This window comes from Canis lupus, chromosome 21, assembly GCF_003254725.2.
Source record: "Canis lupus dingo isolate Sandy chromosome 21, ASM325472v2, whole genome shotgun sequence".
Lineage (NCBI taxonomy): Eukaryota > Metazoa > Chordata > Mammalia > Carnivora > Canidae > Canis > Canis lupus.
The window spans coordinates 7,320,294-7,336,902 of NC_064263.1; the positions used below are offsets into that span (position 1 = coordinate 7,320,294).

At 50.4% G+C, this 16,609-nt stretch overlaps 1 protein-coding gene across 3 annotated transcripts in view; it reads left to right on the forward strand.

Moving 5' to 3' along the window:
- The first annotated feature begins 9,765 nt into the window (after positions 1-9,765).
- The window catches only part of SMCO4 (single-pass membrane protein with coiled-coil domains 4), a 62,872-nt gene continuing 56,028 nt past the window's right edge, over positions 9,766-16,609 (forward strand). The window contains exon 1 of one of the 3 annotated variants that reach the window (XR_007404521.1): positions 9,766-9,910. The gene's annotated coding sequence lies outside the window, so the exon portion shown is untranslated. Of the gene's footprint in view, positions 9,911-12,653; positions 12,676-15,696; positions 15,719-16,609 lie in introns of those variants that run through there. The other 2 variants (XR_003124982.2, XR_004807984.2) reach the window with 2 other exon arrangements.

The following is a 16,609-nucleotide window of genomic DNA, read 5'->3' on the forward strand; positions in this document are numbered from 1 at the left end:
ACCGCTCAGTCCATCAGTCTCTCTGCTGCAGGGGTGCTGGGTTTTCCAGGCCACCCCTCACTTCTCCTCCCTTCCCACAAGTGCTGGACCTGGGCTCCGCCCTCCAGTAGGCACCTATGCCATCACTCATTCCAACTTCCCTCATGCTTGTGGCTCTTGGCTGATTGCTCCTTCACCTCTCTGAGGCTCCACCTGGTCCCAGCTCCTGGTCTAAGGCTCATCTTCAGCCTGTCGCTGTGCGGGCTGCAGTTCCATGGGCTGCTGCCCTGCCAGCCTGGGCCCGACCGCCCGGGGGAACGGGTCAGGCTGACCTGCGTCGAGGGCTTTCAGTGTCCTCCCCAATCACCATCCGTCCTCTCTTCCTGGAGACTCTTCCTTCCTCCTCTGCTCTCCTATTCTCCACTCCTTGTCCTGCTTTCCTGACTCCCTGGACCTGTCAACACATTCCCAAAGTGACAATTGGTCCTCTGCAGAAATTGAGTGAAGGCTACTCGTTCTGGCCCTCTTTGCCCTTCTCCAGCTGGGCCTGTGTTCCCAGAAAACATGTGGGTGTTCCCCCACCTACCTAATTAATCTTCCCAACCGGCAGGTACATCTAGGAAAGATGGTGCAACAGGGAAAGAGCTACATAATCGAAACAGAAGAACTGAAACGCTAGGCATTTTGAACACAAAAGGAAAGAAGAAACCATCACGAGCTCAAAGGAACATGGCTGGGGACCCTCGGGGCCTTACAGCAGCACTGCAACCCCACGATGCTGGCAGCGAGGCCTTCCATCCATGTCCACCCCAAGGCCCCTGTCTTGTCCTGCAGGTGCTAATTCCATTGCACCCCATCTCCCTGCCAGGGCGAACCACATCTCAGCACCTCGGTGGCCTTCAGACCCCCAGAGACAGGGGACACAGCCTGCTCATTCTCTGAAGAAGTGACCTCACTTTCATTTGCTATGAGTTCCCCAAAGTCCCTGCCTGAAAGGGATAAAGTCATTAGACATGTAAGGAGGGAAAAGAGTCCTTTTCCTCTTCTCACTACCGGGGTGTGGGGCGGGGGGGGGGGGGGGGGAAGGGTGGAGGAGGGGGCAGGCTGTGTCTAGGAGAGATGGTGTAGCAGGAAATGGCCTGACTGAGGCCTGGCTCACCTGTGCAAGTCAGGGAGGCTAGGAGGACTCGGGGACCCCCCAGACTTCCGGGGGGGGCAGAGGGAAGAGAAGTATAGGAGTGGGGAGACAGGTGTAGGGCTCCAGCTTGGAAAAAAAACAATCTCATGCTGATGGAGAGAATGAAGCAGTTTCCTCCTACTGGGTCCTGCAGTCCCTGCCCTCAGGGGGGTTTTGCCTCCTAGGGGAGGCAGGGGAGGCGAGGCACAGACTCCAGGCCAGGGGACACCTGTGTACTCTCAACAAGCAGTAAGTCTGAAACAAGGATTCTGAGGAAGGCAGGAGCACTAGCACTTTTTGGAGAAGGGTCAGCTTGATCCAAACCTCAAGCAATGAGTGGGAGCTGGGACATTCTGGGGAGAACATTCTAGGTGCAGGCCCCTGTGACACAGTCAGGAGGCAGTGAGTAGAGGAGCCCGGCCAAATAGAGTCTGAAAAGGCCAAGGAGAAAAGGTTGGAAAGAGTGCAGGCCTGCCCAGCGGGACTTTGGGTGATCAGGAAGAAATGGTGGTGCTCTCCCTAAAATGAAATGAGATACTTGAGGTGAAGCCCTAACCCAGCCCTGGGCACTGTCTGCACCTCCAAAAATGTCAGTTCTGGTTTTCCCCTTCTGGGCTGAGCTGCCTGTGCCTTCTCCTGCAGGCTGTGGCAGCTATAGGGGTTGGTGAACAGGAAAGGAAATTTTTTTGTATATTTTTTTATTGGAGTTCGATTTGCCAACATATAGTATAACGCCCAGTGCTCATCCCGTCCAGTGCCCGTCACCCAGTCACCCCATCCCCCTGCCCACCTCCCTTTCCACCACCCCTTGTTCTTTAAAATCCTGGCAGAGAGAGTGAGGAAGGTGGGAGAGGGGCTTGAGGAAAGTGAACCCAAGCCTGTTCTGACCGAGGTCTGGCAAAGACCACAAGCTCTAAAGGTATGCACTGAGGTCCTAGTGCTGGGAAAGTTCCTGGAATGGGAAGCTTTGCAGTGATCCCCCTCACGCCCTGCCCAAGGCAATAAGATCATGCCTGAAATCTTTTCCGGAAAGCTCTCTAGAGCTCTCAAGCAGTGGGGGCTGCCAGGCCCTTGTCCCCCAAGCAGAAGCAGAATGTGTGAGGTAGAAAGGGAGAAACTCTACCCTCCCTTATCAATCATTGTTGCCAGCCATTTTTCACTCCAGCTAAAATTTAAGAGGTATTTTAAAATGCATCCAGGCACAATAAAACCTTGTTTGAAGTTTAAAATATAGCTTGTCAGATGAGTATTTAGTGGTGTGTTTTAATATGCATAAGTGCAAACCGTAGTTTAATGTGTAGGCTAAAGTACACATTAGCAATTTCATAAGTGATCTAAATTGCAGTGTACATGAGCAACTTGGTGGGGAGGGAGGGGCGGGGGAGAGAGGGAATCAAACTATCATAACACCCTGGGATCTCTTTTCTATTTTCTTTATTCCCCGAAGTAGGACCTTGAATTCCCAGGTGAATTTATAATGGAATTTCCTCTTACGTATTTATTACTTTATGTTATGTTTTATTGAGATGGAACTCACATGACATAAAATTAACCCTTTTACACATATAATTCAATGGCATTTAGTACACTCGCAGTGCTGTGCTGTGTAATGTCACCTCCATGTACTTCCAACACCGACCTATCACCCCCCAAGGAAACCCTGCATCCATCAGGCAGTCATGCTCCCCATTAAGCAATCATTCCTGATTTCCCCTCCCTCTAGCCCCTGGCCACGACTAATCAGCTTGCCATCTCTATGGATTTACCTATTCTGGATCTCTCTCTTTCTCCTCATTTAAAAAATATATTTATTTATTTTGCTTTTGTTTCTTTCCTATGACACAGAGGAGCTTGTGTGTTTCTCTGGGCCACCAGCAATGAATGCCTGTTGCTTTGGAAGAATTCAGAGCTTGCAATGCTGGGAGCCATTATGTCAATTGTAGAAAGGAGGGGAACAGCAGGATAGATCCTAGCTTTCTAGGATCAATATAGGTAAGGCTTGGAGACCAGCCTACTAGGTTTTTTCCTAAGGGGGCTATTAAACTTCTTGTATCACCCACCCCTTGGCAGTCTGATGAAGCTCTTGGGTCTTCTCTCAGAACAATGATCTGAATAAAATAAAACATACGGGATTACAAAGGAAACCAATTATATTGAGATGCAGTTATAAAATACTGAAGTATTTGGTAGTCAAATATATGCTTCTTTATTAACACATCCAGTAACATCTAGCTGTGGCTTTAATAACATTGTACTTTTAAAATAGTGAGAGGTGTAAATTATATTTTGAAATATCTGTAACACTATAATATGATATGAAAATATCTGATTTCTACTGGTGGCAAAGTCATAGATACTCCTAATAATACCATAACTTGTTGCTTATGATCATAACTAAAGGGAACATGAATGTAAGTTTGTGAAGACAAAGATATAATTTAAACTCATCTAAGGTCACCCACAGATCTTAGTTAAGGATCCTTGCTCCGGGATCGATGGTTTCTAATCAGTTTTCAGCCAGGGAATCCCTCTGAGAATCTAACAAAAACTGTCTGCAGGTCTTCTCATTTAAAAAAAAAAAAGCATTTACCTACAGATAACAAAAATTATATCGCATCTGTGGGCCCCTTTGTGCCCATCCATGGACCATTTCAAGCCAGCAGACCTCAGGTTAAAGACTCCAGGTCTAGATGTACCAACTGCCAAGGGCATTGTGCCATTTAACAATTCTTTTTTTTTTTTTTGGCTGTAAATAACTAACTCTGGAACCAGGCAGTTTTCGAGAGTCTTTGTGGGAGAAGCTTCTGGACAGTCTTATCTGTATCCCACACCTGGGATGAGTAAGCTCCATCCACGGCCAGGCTTTCAACTCTCTGATCATCATTCCATGTTCTGTTCATGTCAGAGTGGCCTCACCTGGGTCAGGTGCCCTTCTCTTCACTAAAGGAAGCTAGGCACCTGGATGAAATATGTCAGCAGACTGTATCTAATGAGGAAGAATAATTGTCAGAAGGAATCCGAGGCACTATTACCCAAAAAAATGGTTTTCAAAGAAAAAGAAAAGAAAAAATAATGATGTGGACATGAGGCAGGCAAAAGAGAGAGTTTACTTTACATTCCATGAAAAGAAGTGGTAAGTACTGAGATTGTTTTAAAGATTTTATTTATTTACTCGAGAGAGAGCAAGCCAGCATGAGTGGAGGGAGGAGCAGAAGGAGAAGGAGAAGCAGGCTCCCGTCTGAGCAGGGAGCTCCATGCAGGGCTCCATCCCAGGACCATGAGACCAGAACCTGAGACCAAGGCAGATGCTTAATCAACTGAGCCACCCAGGCGCCCCCGCTTTCTTTTTTTTAAAATTTAATTTTAATTTAATGTTTTGGGAACATTCTGATGTTTCTGAAATCGTAACAGGGCTCTTAATACGTGTATACACTGAAAGCAGCTCTCTCCTCCTCCCCACTCTCAGGAAGTATATCAGTGTTGCATCCTACCATGGAGGAGTCTTGGAAGTGAGGAAGAGTGGCCTTACAGAGTCAAAGCCGTTCAAGGTGACTCCTTGAAGGATTAGGAAGCACATTCGCACCTGTGCACTGTATGCCAGTTTCTTTTAACCTTTTCTAACGCATACTTTACCTAATTTGGCTGTTATTTCACATCAGATGTTTGTCGCACTCCTGAATGCAGGGATAAAATTCAATTCCATTGAATGGATGTTCACTGAACAGTAGCTACTAGCCAAGCTCTCTTCCAGGCACTGTGAGTACTACAGTAGGAGAATAACACAGAGCCATCTGCTAAGAGCTTACAGCTTGGAAGTAGAGACTGCACACACAGAGGATCAGGGTAAACTACTCGCCGGCACTGCTAACCTAAGTGATATTCCCTTGGAATGCTGCAAAGGGGAGTCAGGAGTTCAGAGAACAGAGGGTGGGCTAAGGAGAGGAGAACCTGGGGTGTCCCTGCCCTGTGCCTGTGTGGAAACAGGGCTTCCAGGGCCCCTCTCTGGAAGGAACGAGGCTCTGAGAAGCTGCACACCTCATCATGGTCATTATCTAAGAGTTATAGAAACTGTGGGTAAGGAGGGCCATGGACCTGATGGGCTTCTCACTGGGCCAATACCCAATCATCTCTCAAGTCTCTGCTTCACGGTCACTTCAGAAAGATCTTCCCAGACCTCTCAATTTAAACTTAGGTCGCTCTATTATACTCTCTGAGAGTACCTTGTTCTTCTCCTTCAAAACACTTAGCATGATTTGTAATTATGTTTATTTTTCTCTCCACTGGTCTGTGAGCTTCTCTCGGGAGGGAAAGGACTGTGTCTTTTTGCTTGCCTCCATATCCACAAAGTTCAATATATTGCCGGCACATACAAGGTGCTCAGTAAATGTGTGTGGAGTGATGGAAAGTTAAGTGCCGGCCAGAAACCATACCAGCGCTTTCTATTAATGATGAAGCTCAACTGGGAACAAGGACACAGTTTTTAAGAAACACCTTTTGATGTTAGAAATGTGCCAGACCGAAAGGGACAGCTGGTAGGCAAGTCATTGATGGGGATCTTGAGATTACAGATCTGAGAGTTAAGAAGCACCGCTTTTTGGTTTGGAATTTAAAACCCGAAACGGACTATTTACAACCTATGGAATGAAGGGGGCGCGTCCATTCTCCCCTCGTGGACTGTCCTGCCCTTAACGGGCCTCCGGGCGGGGGAGGGGGTGTGGAGTTAGTGGTCTTATTTTCCCAATCAAAAACCAAACTCAGAACAAAACTAAAAAATAAAAAAAATTAAAAAGAAAATAGAGAGAGAGAAAGAAAGCTTAAAGGAGTTAGAGGTTAGAGAAGCACGAAGACAGGCAAGTTAATGAAGCTCTTATTTCTCCTGAAATAGAAACTTAACATTTGCCAGCAGGGAGAAAGTCGTGAAGAAACTAAATTGACAGAATCCAGTGGTGTTCTTGGCTTAGTGGTGTTCTTGCCAGGGCTGCCGCAGCGGGCTTGCAGGAGGGACGCCTTCCCATCCTTCAGCTGAGGACTTACATTTCACGGGACCAGAGGCAGTGAGCATGAAGCTCTTGGTTGAACTTTTCGTCTGGACTCCGTACAAGTGAAGGCAGAGATCTTGAGGCTTTTCCTTATATGGGACTTTACAGCTTTCTGGAAGTGGGCAAGGATACCTTTCCGATAGAACTGAAGAAGTATGATTTTGTTCAAAGTCTTTGATTTTAAAAAAATATTTAAAATTACTACCGGTAAGAAAAAGACATGTTTATTGTAATACTGGATACTTATGCAGTGGTTCTCTCGGAGGAATTCAAATTCTAGCTAATTGGATGGAATGGGTAGTCTTGCTTCTGGTAGAAATGCAAATGTCTGGGGCTTAATGCTATACGACTCCTCAAGTATATGAGGTTTGGTATTTTCCCCTTTTGGATTAGGGAATATGAATTTCACCCCTTGCCTAGTTCTAAAAAAGTCTTTCCATAAGGTCAGGCTTCTGGGAATTCATATCAGATTGAAGTTCAACTGACACCTTGAGGGGTTCATTGTTTGACCTCTGGGTTCAGCTAGGCCTTACTTAAATGTTTGAGGTCTGTTTTCCCCATTGTTAAAAAAGTACTAAAACCATATCTCTTCTTAGCATTAAGTAGCTTTCCTTTGGTAGAACAGACTCACCCTGCCACAAGCACGTATGCATTTGCATGCGAGTGTAAGGACACACACACACACACATACACACACACACTCGTAACTGACCAGACCTCCAACTCAGGGCTTCGTTCCCAGCGAGACATTTCCAGAGCCACAGTCACAGATGAAGTCCTGGGAGTGAAGCCTCCTTAGCCCCATGTCCTAACCAGTGGAGCTGTATGGCTGCCCAGTAGACTTGAGAAAGGGAAACAGAGGCAGGGTGTGCATGACTAAACCAATAGCCATAAGTACAGGATGAGTGACAGGACACTGAGTCTGCTGAGACCCTGCAGGGCTTACCCAGGTGCCTGAGATCGAAAAGCGGTCATTTCTGAGGTTTTCAGGTTGCATGGACCAGTACTGTTACAAAAACAGTTGGGGGGTGGGGGAGTGGGCAACTAAGGTTGCCAACTTTTGATTTTGGCAAAAAAAAAATCTTGCTCTTATGACTCTCGTGTTGCCCCTGAATGGCCAAAACCTCTCCATAGGCCTGCTGCCCTCCGTGGATGAGCCTGGAATTCCACAGCAGGCTGAAGGAGGAGGTTTAGGAAGCTCTGCTGCTGACCTCTATTCCTGGCAGCTGCAGCCAGACTGCGAACCCAGTTTCAGTTCTGAGGGCTCCTACTTCTGTAGACGCACAGAGGCACTGAGACTTCACCATCGGAGACCTCCCCCTCCTGCTGCACTGCTTCTATGGTTTATCCCTGGTGCAGCACAGCACCGCACATCGCTGATGCACAAGGTAGTGTTTCCCGATTTAGCCTCGAGTGTGAGTCCTTGTCCCCTTCACAGGGTCACATGGGGCCCCAGTGCGGCACGTCTTCCAGAAAACCTATCCTCTCCATGTTCTCTGTCTTCACTTTCTTCCCAGCATCCCAGGAGAGCAAAGAATGAGGCACAAGTGCTCATCAATCAACTCTGCTTGGGCCCTGTTTGCTTACGTCCCGTGGCCGAAGCAGGTCCTATGACCTAGCCTAGGGTCAGCGGGGGAGAGAGGGCAGCGCAAGGCCATGGATACCTGGGTGTGATTCGTTAGAGGTCATTCGTGCAACGATGTGTGAAGTTCCCTTCTTAGACACGCGTTGCGAGATACAGAACTTTAACTTATAAATTATGAAGCTTTCACAAAGATACAATATAGACTTTATTACCAGTATAAGGAAGCATTTGGAGTCACATTAAGGGACTGAATCCTACATCAAATGGCTCTGCTTGCCTCATAAAATTATTCATTAATTTTTAGCAGTGGCCTTGGGAAGTTATGTACATAATATTTAGAGGAAAGTGGCATTTACAATTATAATGAATTCAAGCAAGCCACACAGTAATACCTCTGCCCCAGATTGGAACTTGAGGCTTGCGAATTTCATATTTAATGGCATGCACGTCCCCCCATCGCTCTGCCCTCGAACGTGTGGTGGTCCGTATGCGCCTGTCTCATCTACCAGAACTCAAACTCCTCTGAAGGCTGCCGTCTCACCGCACCCATGTTCATCTTCCTTGATCTTCCAGCACCTACACTACTCAGTTGATGCTCCCTAAATGCTTGTTAAATTAATTATTCACTAGTTGCCTTTTATTAAACACCTATTATGTTCCAGGGACTTCTCTCAGAGACAAGGTCACCAATTCTCTCTCAGAGCCACAGATGAGTGTTATTCTCTACAGTTTACCCCTTTGGGGACTGACTGGGGTGTGCAAGGCCCACGGTGTGTGGGCTGGCATTCCAGCCCAGTCCCATCCCAGGTCAGGACACTTTCCTCACTGCTGCTTTAAGTGAGCAGCAGGAAACAGGTGGCCAAAAGTGAAAAGGTGGCATCCATGTGCGGAGAGAGAGGCAAAGGGGAGAGGAAGAGGTAATAGATTGGGGGGGGGGGGGGTCTGCACTCACACTGTTCAGTGCCTTTGCAATAAAATAAACACTTGTTAATTAAGAGATTGGCCACCAGAAGGCTGGTTGAAAGCCCTGCAGGAGAGCCAGCTCTAAAGCTCTTTAAAAGATCAACAGTAGTGAATTCTTGGTGGTGGGCAGAGGAGGGGCTGGGGAGGCCCGCTGCCAGGGCCCGCCCTCCTGGGCAGGTGACAGTTCCACGGGCACAGGGCATTAAGGCTGTCCTCAGGTGAAAGGTGGCCATTTTTTTGCCCATAGTTTTTATTACCTACTAGATCAGCAATACTAGAAAAAGCGGCCGTTCAGATACGACAGTATACAAGGCGGGTGTGTGTGTATGTGGCGGGGCAGCGGTGCAAAGTGCTTTGCACTCCACGCATGATCTCATCTAATCCTGAGCACAACGCATTTGACAGAGATTTGATTATTGATTTACAGCCAGGGAGATGCGCTTTCCGGAGATTTCCCGGCTTTTAAGCGGTCGATCCAAAACCGAATTCTAGTCGACTAAAAGCGCCGCACGGCACTGAGCTGAGGGCTTTGCGCGGCTTCGGTGCAGGTGGGAGGTGGGAAACTAAACGGTGAATCGCACGTGTCCGTGTGATTTACGAATCCAGGTCCCGGTCGGGACGCCCGGCGGCCTGGGGTTTGCAGCCTCCGGGGCGCGGGCTGCACAGCTTCGTGCCGGTCCTTCGCTCGGTCGCTCCCTCCCCGCGTGGCGGCCGCGCACTCGCGTCTCCCAGGCAGGGCGGCCTGGCCCAGCGCAGGGAGCCCGGCCCGGGCACGGCCCCGGGCGCCGCCGTCGGGGAGCGGGAGGTGCGTCCGCGGGGGGCGGGGGGTGCAGCGGCGGCGCGAGCGGCTGGGCGGTCCCGGCGGGCTCCCCGGAGGCGGCGGCCTGCGGAGGCGGCTGGGAGGCGGGCGTGGGGGCCGGGCGGGGGCGGGGGCGGGGGCGGGGGCGGGGGCGGGTCGGCCGGCCGGTTAGGGTTAGGGCGCGAGGATTCGGCTTCCCGGCGGCAGAGGGCGCCTGGCGCTGCGGTCCGGCGCGTCGGAGCCGCCCGCGCGGGCGCCGAGAGGAGAGGAGAGGCGAGGCGAGGCGAGGCGAGGCGAGGCGGGGAGCGCGGGCGGCGGCGGCGGCGGCCACTGCCACGTACTCCCGGCGGCGGCGGCGGCGGCGGGAGGTGAGCGCGGGGGGCGGGGGCGCGGGCGGGGGCGCGGGCGCCGGGACAGCGGGTTCCCCGGTTCCCGCCACGCCGGCTCCGCTCGCTCCGCCGCGCCGCGCCGCGCTGCCGGCCGAGGCCCGGGCGCCGAGCGGGTCCCGAGCGCAACTCGTGCGGGCGGGGCGGCCGGGGCGGGCGGGGCGGCGGGGCGCTCGGGACGGGAATCCCCGCGCTGCGGGGCCCGGGCCGCGGCCGGAAAAGTTGGGGCCGGGCGGGAAGTGCGGGTGCGGGGCGGCCCCGGGGCGCGGCGAGGGGGGTCCCGGCCGGGGGGCGGCGCGGAGCCGCGGAGGGGGTGCGCCCCGGCCTCGGGCTGCGGGGGGAGGGGGAGGGGGGAGGGGAGGGGCGGGGAGGGGAGCCCTCCGGGGCCAGCCCCGGGCGGCGGTGGGGCGGAGCGATGGGCCGTGCGCTCTGCATACCCCGCCCGCGTGGGGCAGACCCCGAGACCCGGTCGGGCTCGGCGAGTCGGGGCCTCGGCGCCTGCAGGGCGGAGGGGAGCTCCCGCCCGCGCTCCCCCGCCGCGGGGTCCGGGCCCCCCCCCCCCCGCCCCGGCTGTCGGGTTGGTCTCCCACTCCGCAGCGCTTCGGGCCTGGGGAAGTTGAGGAGGGCTCCCTGGGTACTGGGTACTTAGGGGCTCCAGGGTGAGCGGGATTGGACGGCACGAAACCCTGGCTGCCGCGGGGCGCCGTCGGAAAGCACCCCTCTGACCTCCCCCCTCCCCCTCCCCCCTCCCCCCTGCGGACGGAATGTCGGGCTCCCCGGGCTGGGCTCGCGGGTCTGCTCGCGGGGTCCTGGGTATCCCGGAGAGGGTAAGACGCGGCCCTGTGTTCCGCGGCTGAGGCTGCTTATTCCAGAAACAAGTGGTCCTGGGGATGCTGGATGCTTTATTAGAATAGCCTGTGCGGTGCCCCTTGACGACAGCGATGACTCATGTTCTCATGCTTTTTTTTTCTTTTCTTTTCTTTTTTCAAATAAACTTTGTATTCAGGGCACAAGTATGCCAGGTCATTTCCGACATCGATGAAGCTGGGGACTCACACAGTGGGTCTTTTGAACCCTAGTTCTAGTCCTGGGTATATTAGCAAGGAGTATGACCTTGGGTGGGCCCTCTCTGGACTCAGCTTCCTTTTCTCTGAAATGGGGTATAGAAACAGCTAGACAGTCTGGTGGAGGCAGGGGTCAGCTTCTGAGGGAGACTAGATCCTTGTGAGGCTAGATCAGTCACACGAGGTCAACATCAGTCGATTATAAAGAAATTAGGATGGCCTTACAACAGGTAAGATGCAAGAAAGATCACAAAAAGCAAAACAAAAACTATCATTAGGTAGTCGGTACTAGATTTATAGTATGAGTCTTGTTATGCGGTCAGTGTGTATGAGGCTGTTTAGTTGTCTTTCATACAAAGTTGTTAACTGTGCTTTAAAGAAATTACATGTATCCTTCGTACAGACCTGAATTTTTTTCTTTCGTTTCAACCTTCAAGCCGTTGAGTGGATGCTCAGTTGGGTTGGTCTTGGTGTAGCCTTACTCGAAGAATAGCCCCAGGATCTGTCATTGCCATTATACTAAAGGTTTCCTCTGGCTGACTGATACTGAGATCTTGTATCACCACTTTGTCATCTTTTTTCATTGTGGTTCGAGAAGTCCTGAGCTGATTCCTGTTGAATCTGGCACTTCTGAACTTCCCTGGTCTCTTTTCAAGTGAGCATAATTCACAGGCAAACTTCGTTAGATGCAGCACATTAAAAATAACCTGAAGTCATAATGTGGCCACCCCACCTGCGGTCTGTTGCGCAGACCTCAGGCCCCCTTGGGATAGCCTCTCACTAGAACTTCTGGGTCTCTGCAGGCTCTCCTGTTTGGATGCCCAGGGTCACCGCAGAGGTGAAATGACATGACCGGGCCAGATAGCACATAATGATTAAGCCATTATGCTGGAAGGAGAGGGTGTTGTTTTTGTTGTTGTTGTTGTTGTTGTTTGTATTTTATCATAACTTGACTGCTCCTATCCTTTTGTTCTCTTCCATTAGCTTTCAAAATCCATATTGGGTTTGACCACATCATTTTCAGTAATCCTTTTTTTGTCAGTTTCTTGGAAGCTATAGTTAGTGGTTATCTCTGAGTTTGAAGTGGTTAAAAGTATATCCTCTCCAACAAGGAGAGGCCCAGCTAATTAGAGCAGATCTTTAAAATATATGTATAGTGCATATATATGTGTGCTTGTCTGTGTGTGTAAATTTTCACTTTCACTGAAGGCTATTAGTGAAAATTACGATGCTAATAGTAGTTACTATTTGAGTCCCTACCACTTATCAGACACAGAAAACTCAGCAAGTGTTACAGCTGGCTTGCGTAAGTTACTGATGATCTTTAAACCAAATAGCCCTTTTGTAATAGTGGAAAAGGAATTCTTTGTTATCCTACAGGGTTGTGCCGGTAAAGGAGATAATGTTTGCAAAAAGCAATGTGTGAACGGTAAGGGACCCTCTAGCCCATGATAATATTTCATGTAAGCACTTGGGGACCCTGGAAGCTTGAACCCATGAGTCTTGGTATCTTGTAGGCCTTGGTGTCAGGATCAATGCCTTATATTAAATGAGATACACAGCGGGTGCCCGGTGGAGGTTGTCATTTACCCCTCTCTCTCCCCTTGCCCACAGGCACACAGGATAATGGGATTGGTTAAATCTTCCAGTGAGAATTGTCCTCAAGGGAAAAAGGCTTTTCTGGTACGTTTTTGTACTTAGGAATAATTCTGACAGCTTTTGCCTTCCTGCCCCAATGCCCAGTGCTCATGGTGAATATTCCAGGCCCTGCCACCACCTAAAAGGAGGAAAAGAGCAAATCCAGAAGCTGGAAAGTATGGTCTTTGATGGAAAGTTGAAGATGGGTGAGGCTAGCTAGCCTCACCCTTTGCCCATTTCATGCCATCTCCTTTTTATTCATTTTGGCAGGGAGGAAGATCCTGATTTTGGGGGGCATTTCTTTTTTTTTGTTATAAATTTACTTTTTATTGGTGTTCAATTTGTCAACATATAGAATAAGCATTTCTAGCTGGAAGGAGGCATTGGAAGTGCTACAGTGTAAGGTGGGAGGGCAGGGCTGGTTAAGGGCTGGGCAGGAGATGGAAGAGTTGGATCTGACAAGCCAGAAAGTTTGGTGCGGGGAAATCTCTGTCTGGTGTAGGATGTGGCCAAGCATGGGCATCATGTCCACTACCTCATCCTAAAAGACTCTCTTGTGGGGCTTTGAAGTTCTTGAGCTCCAGACTGATTTTGATTGGTTGTGGTGGCATCTTAAATGAGTTTCCATAGTAAGTTGTATGCTGGAAAGGAAATTAAATTCCAAGAGGGTGTTTGTTGTGACTGATGCCAGAATTTCTCTGAGAATTTTATTAAGATTCAGTCAGCCTATAAAAGTACTTCTTACTTCTCTGAGGATATTAATTAAGAAAGAACTTCAAAAAAAAAAAAAAGAAGAAGAAGAAGTGTCGCCTTTGTTAGCTTTTGAAATGTAATCTTCCTAATCTTTGGAACAAATGAAGTCCAAAAAATCATACAGCGATGTATTTTTAAAACATTTCCTCCCCAAAGTAATGTTTTCCTTCTTTTCCCCCTGTTGCTTCCCTCGCATTATTTTGATAAGGAGTTAATTTGGGTTTCTTTCACATTTCTCTAAGCCTCATTTTTATATTGATGACCTTTCGAGTCTAGATCTCTAATGTGCCTTCTTTGCCCCTGAGTTCATGGGTAGCCATTCATTCTGAAGAGATGGGGAAGCAGACTCCAGTCTCCCAAGCCAGGTGGGGGACAGGTGGAGTCCTCAGCATCATGGTTCTCGGGGAGCAAGGCTGTCCACAACCTGGATGTAATCCTCCCAGCAGCTCTGGAGGTTGGTCATGCTATCCTCGACGCACAGATGAGGACATGGGCATAGGAACATGTGTGTGTGCCCCCACGTAACCAGTGAGAGGTCAGTCTGAGTGTCTGCTGTGACCTGTATGATTCTAGTACCCTCGCAGGTAGAGGCCTTGCACGCTCCTCCAGGGTCAGACTCTGTCCTGTAGGCTGGGGGGGTTGGCAGAGGGGGTTGGGTCTGTGTCTTAGACTGGGCTGTGTGACATAGGAAGTTGGGACTGGGGAAACGAGTCTGCTAGAGTGCCTGGCACTGTTGGAGGGTGATAAGGGCTTGGACGTTGTGACAGTGGCAGTGGTGATGGCGAACAGGGACATGTCAGGATGGATCGTGCTTTGTTCCTTTGGATGTGGGAGCTGAGAGCCGGAGGCACCAAATCCAACCTGTTCTTGTGTCTTCTCACTCCTCCTATAGCCACTCTGATGCCCATGCTACTCTCAGAAGACTGAAGGCAGCCTCAGCAGAAACCCAGATCACCCCTTCGGTCTTTTGAGGGCTTGAGAAAGGCGCCCAAGTAAAACCTGAAGGCGCCTTCCCCTCTCTTTGCCTGTCACCTGGCCTTACCATTTCTACTTTTCCAGAAGCATCTCAGAGGATAGAATTCAAGTTCCTCTAACACTGTTCAGGGAATGCACATGTGAGCATTCAAAGCAAGTGAAAAGTATCAAAGGGAAAGGCCCTCAAAGAAGGGAACCTCCTCAGGGTAGAGTCTGTACCCCACTGTTTGCTGGTAGACTCAGTGGGCCCACCAGGGGGCATGGTCTCCAGTTCTGGCTCTTCCCCGAGAGGTGACCTGCCTCTAGGTCAGGGTGACTTGTGGTGCCCAAGCATAGGATGGGGTGGGGGGCTGGCCAGGAGATGGGAGTGGTGGTGGGTGAGTTCACAGAGGCAGCTGGCCTTGGGAGGAGATGGCCCCCCCCCCCCAAATGGGGGTGTGTGTGCAGACTCAGCGGGGGGCCACACCAAACTCAGGCAAACCAGAGTCAGATCAAGGGGAGATGGTCCTGGTGGCTAGGGCCATGTGTTCCCATCCTAGGGTGCATGCACTGCTGCTGCCTCAGGACTGTGCTGGTCTCATGCCCTGTCCCATGATAAACTTGCTTGGTGTTCTGGCTTCCATCTTCCCGAATGGGTAATCCCCATGCACTTTATTTATTTATTTAAAATGTTTAAAAACAAATTTTTTTTTTCCCGGAGTTCGATTTGCCCTTTAGATGGTTTCTTTTTGCTCACCTGAGCCTGCTGATCAGGTTCTGCCTTTGTTCAGGCTTCATCCTCATCACCAGGGGGCCAGGGGTTACCTTTATTGGGCTGTTGGCTTCCTGGCGTCCGCAGTCACAGCCGTCTTGGAGAAGTCACTGCAGGAGACTCAGCTCCCCTGCTTTCTGCTTGATGCTCACCCCTCTCCCTCCAGGACAGAACCTCTTTTACTTGCCCTCAGGGCACCTTTCGGTGGCGCCTGGCAGTTGGAGGTTGGAGTGCCAGGCGAGCCTGTCTGCTGGGCCGACGGGGTACCTGTTTAGTGGGACGGCGTTTCTGCCTGGGGATGTTAGCTGTCACGCCTGCTTCTTGAACCTGGTGCCCTAAGCGAGGCCCCTTTGTTGGTTTTCTTTTGGCTTCGCGTTTAGCTGTGCCCGTGTGTTTGGGGTGTGTGTTTGTTTTAATTATTACCGGGAAGCAAAAAAAAAGACATTTATCAAATATTTGAATCTACAGAAATGCGACTGCTGGCAAGCAGAAAGAATAAATATATATTTAGCCAGGCTACCATTGATTTAGCTCCTCTTTTCCCACATTGTTGCTGTTCTGTTGGCAGGACCATCTGATTTGTGTACTGGTTCCATTTGGATTTCCGCAGTGAGTGTGAAAAGATGCTTGGGCTGGTTGCCTAAGTGGAGGGACTCCAGGGAGTGGGCCTGGGGTTTCGGGGTTGCTGGTCTTGCCCTTGCTGTGCTCCCAGGAGCCTGGCACCTGGTGCCTTTGTGGGGAGGGTGGAGTCTGACCCGGCCACTTCTTTGGGCTCCCTGGGAGCAGCTCTGCTGGCCTCTCCTCTGCTGTTGGAAGAAGGAAATTCTCTCAGATTTTGGTTTTCTCATCTTTTCTCATCCTACAGGGGTGATGGGGAGGAAAGTGTTAGAACAGTGAGTTCTGGAGGCCAGTAGGTGCAGGGTGGGTTCAGCTGATGGGTAGCTTCCACAACTTTTACAAAAGTTTTTCTTACCGTCTCTGCCCCCAACATTTCCCTTTTTCCCTGTTGCTCCCAATCCAGTCTGTCCTCGGTGGCTTAGAAACTGAACTTAAGGGCTCCTGGATGGCTCAGCGGTTGAGTACCTGCCTTCAGCCCAGGGTGCGATCCTGGAGTCCTGGGATCGAGTGCCACATTGGGCCCCCTTGGGGAGTCTGCTTTTCCCTCTGTCTGTGTCTCTGCCTCTCTCTCTCTGTGTGTCTCATGAATAAATAAATAAAATCTTAAAACAAAACAAAAACCTGAACTTGAACCCTGTCAGTCACTCTTGGATAGACCTTGGAGTGTGACGTCAAATTGGCACAGGGAGTGGGGTGGGGCAGTTTCACTCCAGAACAAAAGCCTGTTTTGTTCGCATCATCATTTTATCAGTTCAGTTGCTTTTCTCTGGAATAGTATAGGTAATACATGAGTATATGATGCTCCCGCACCCCACCCTCCATTCAAGCAGCGGAAAATGGAAGATCCTCCCCCACCTGCTGCCTCTCTGCTGAGGCCTCAGA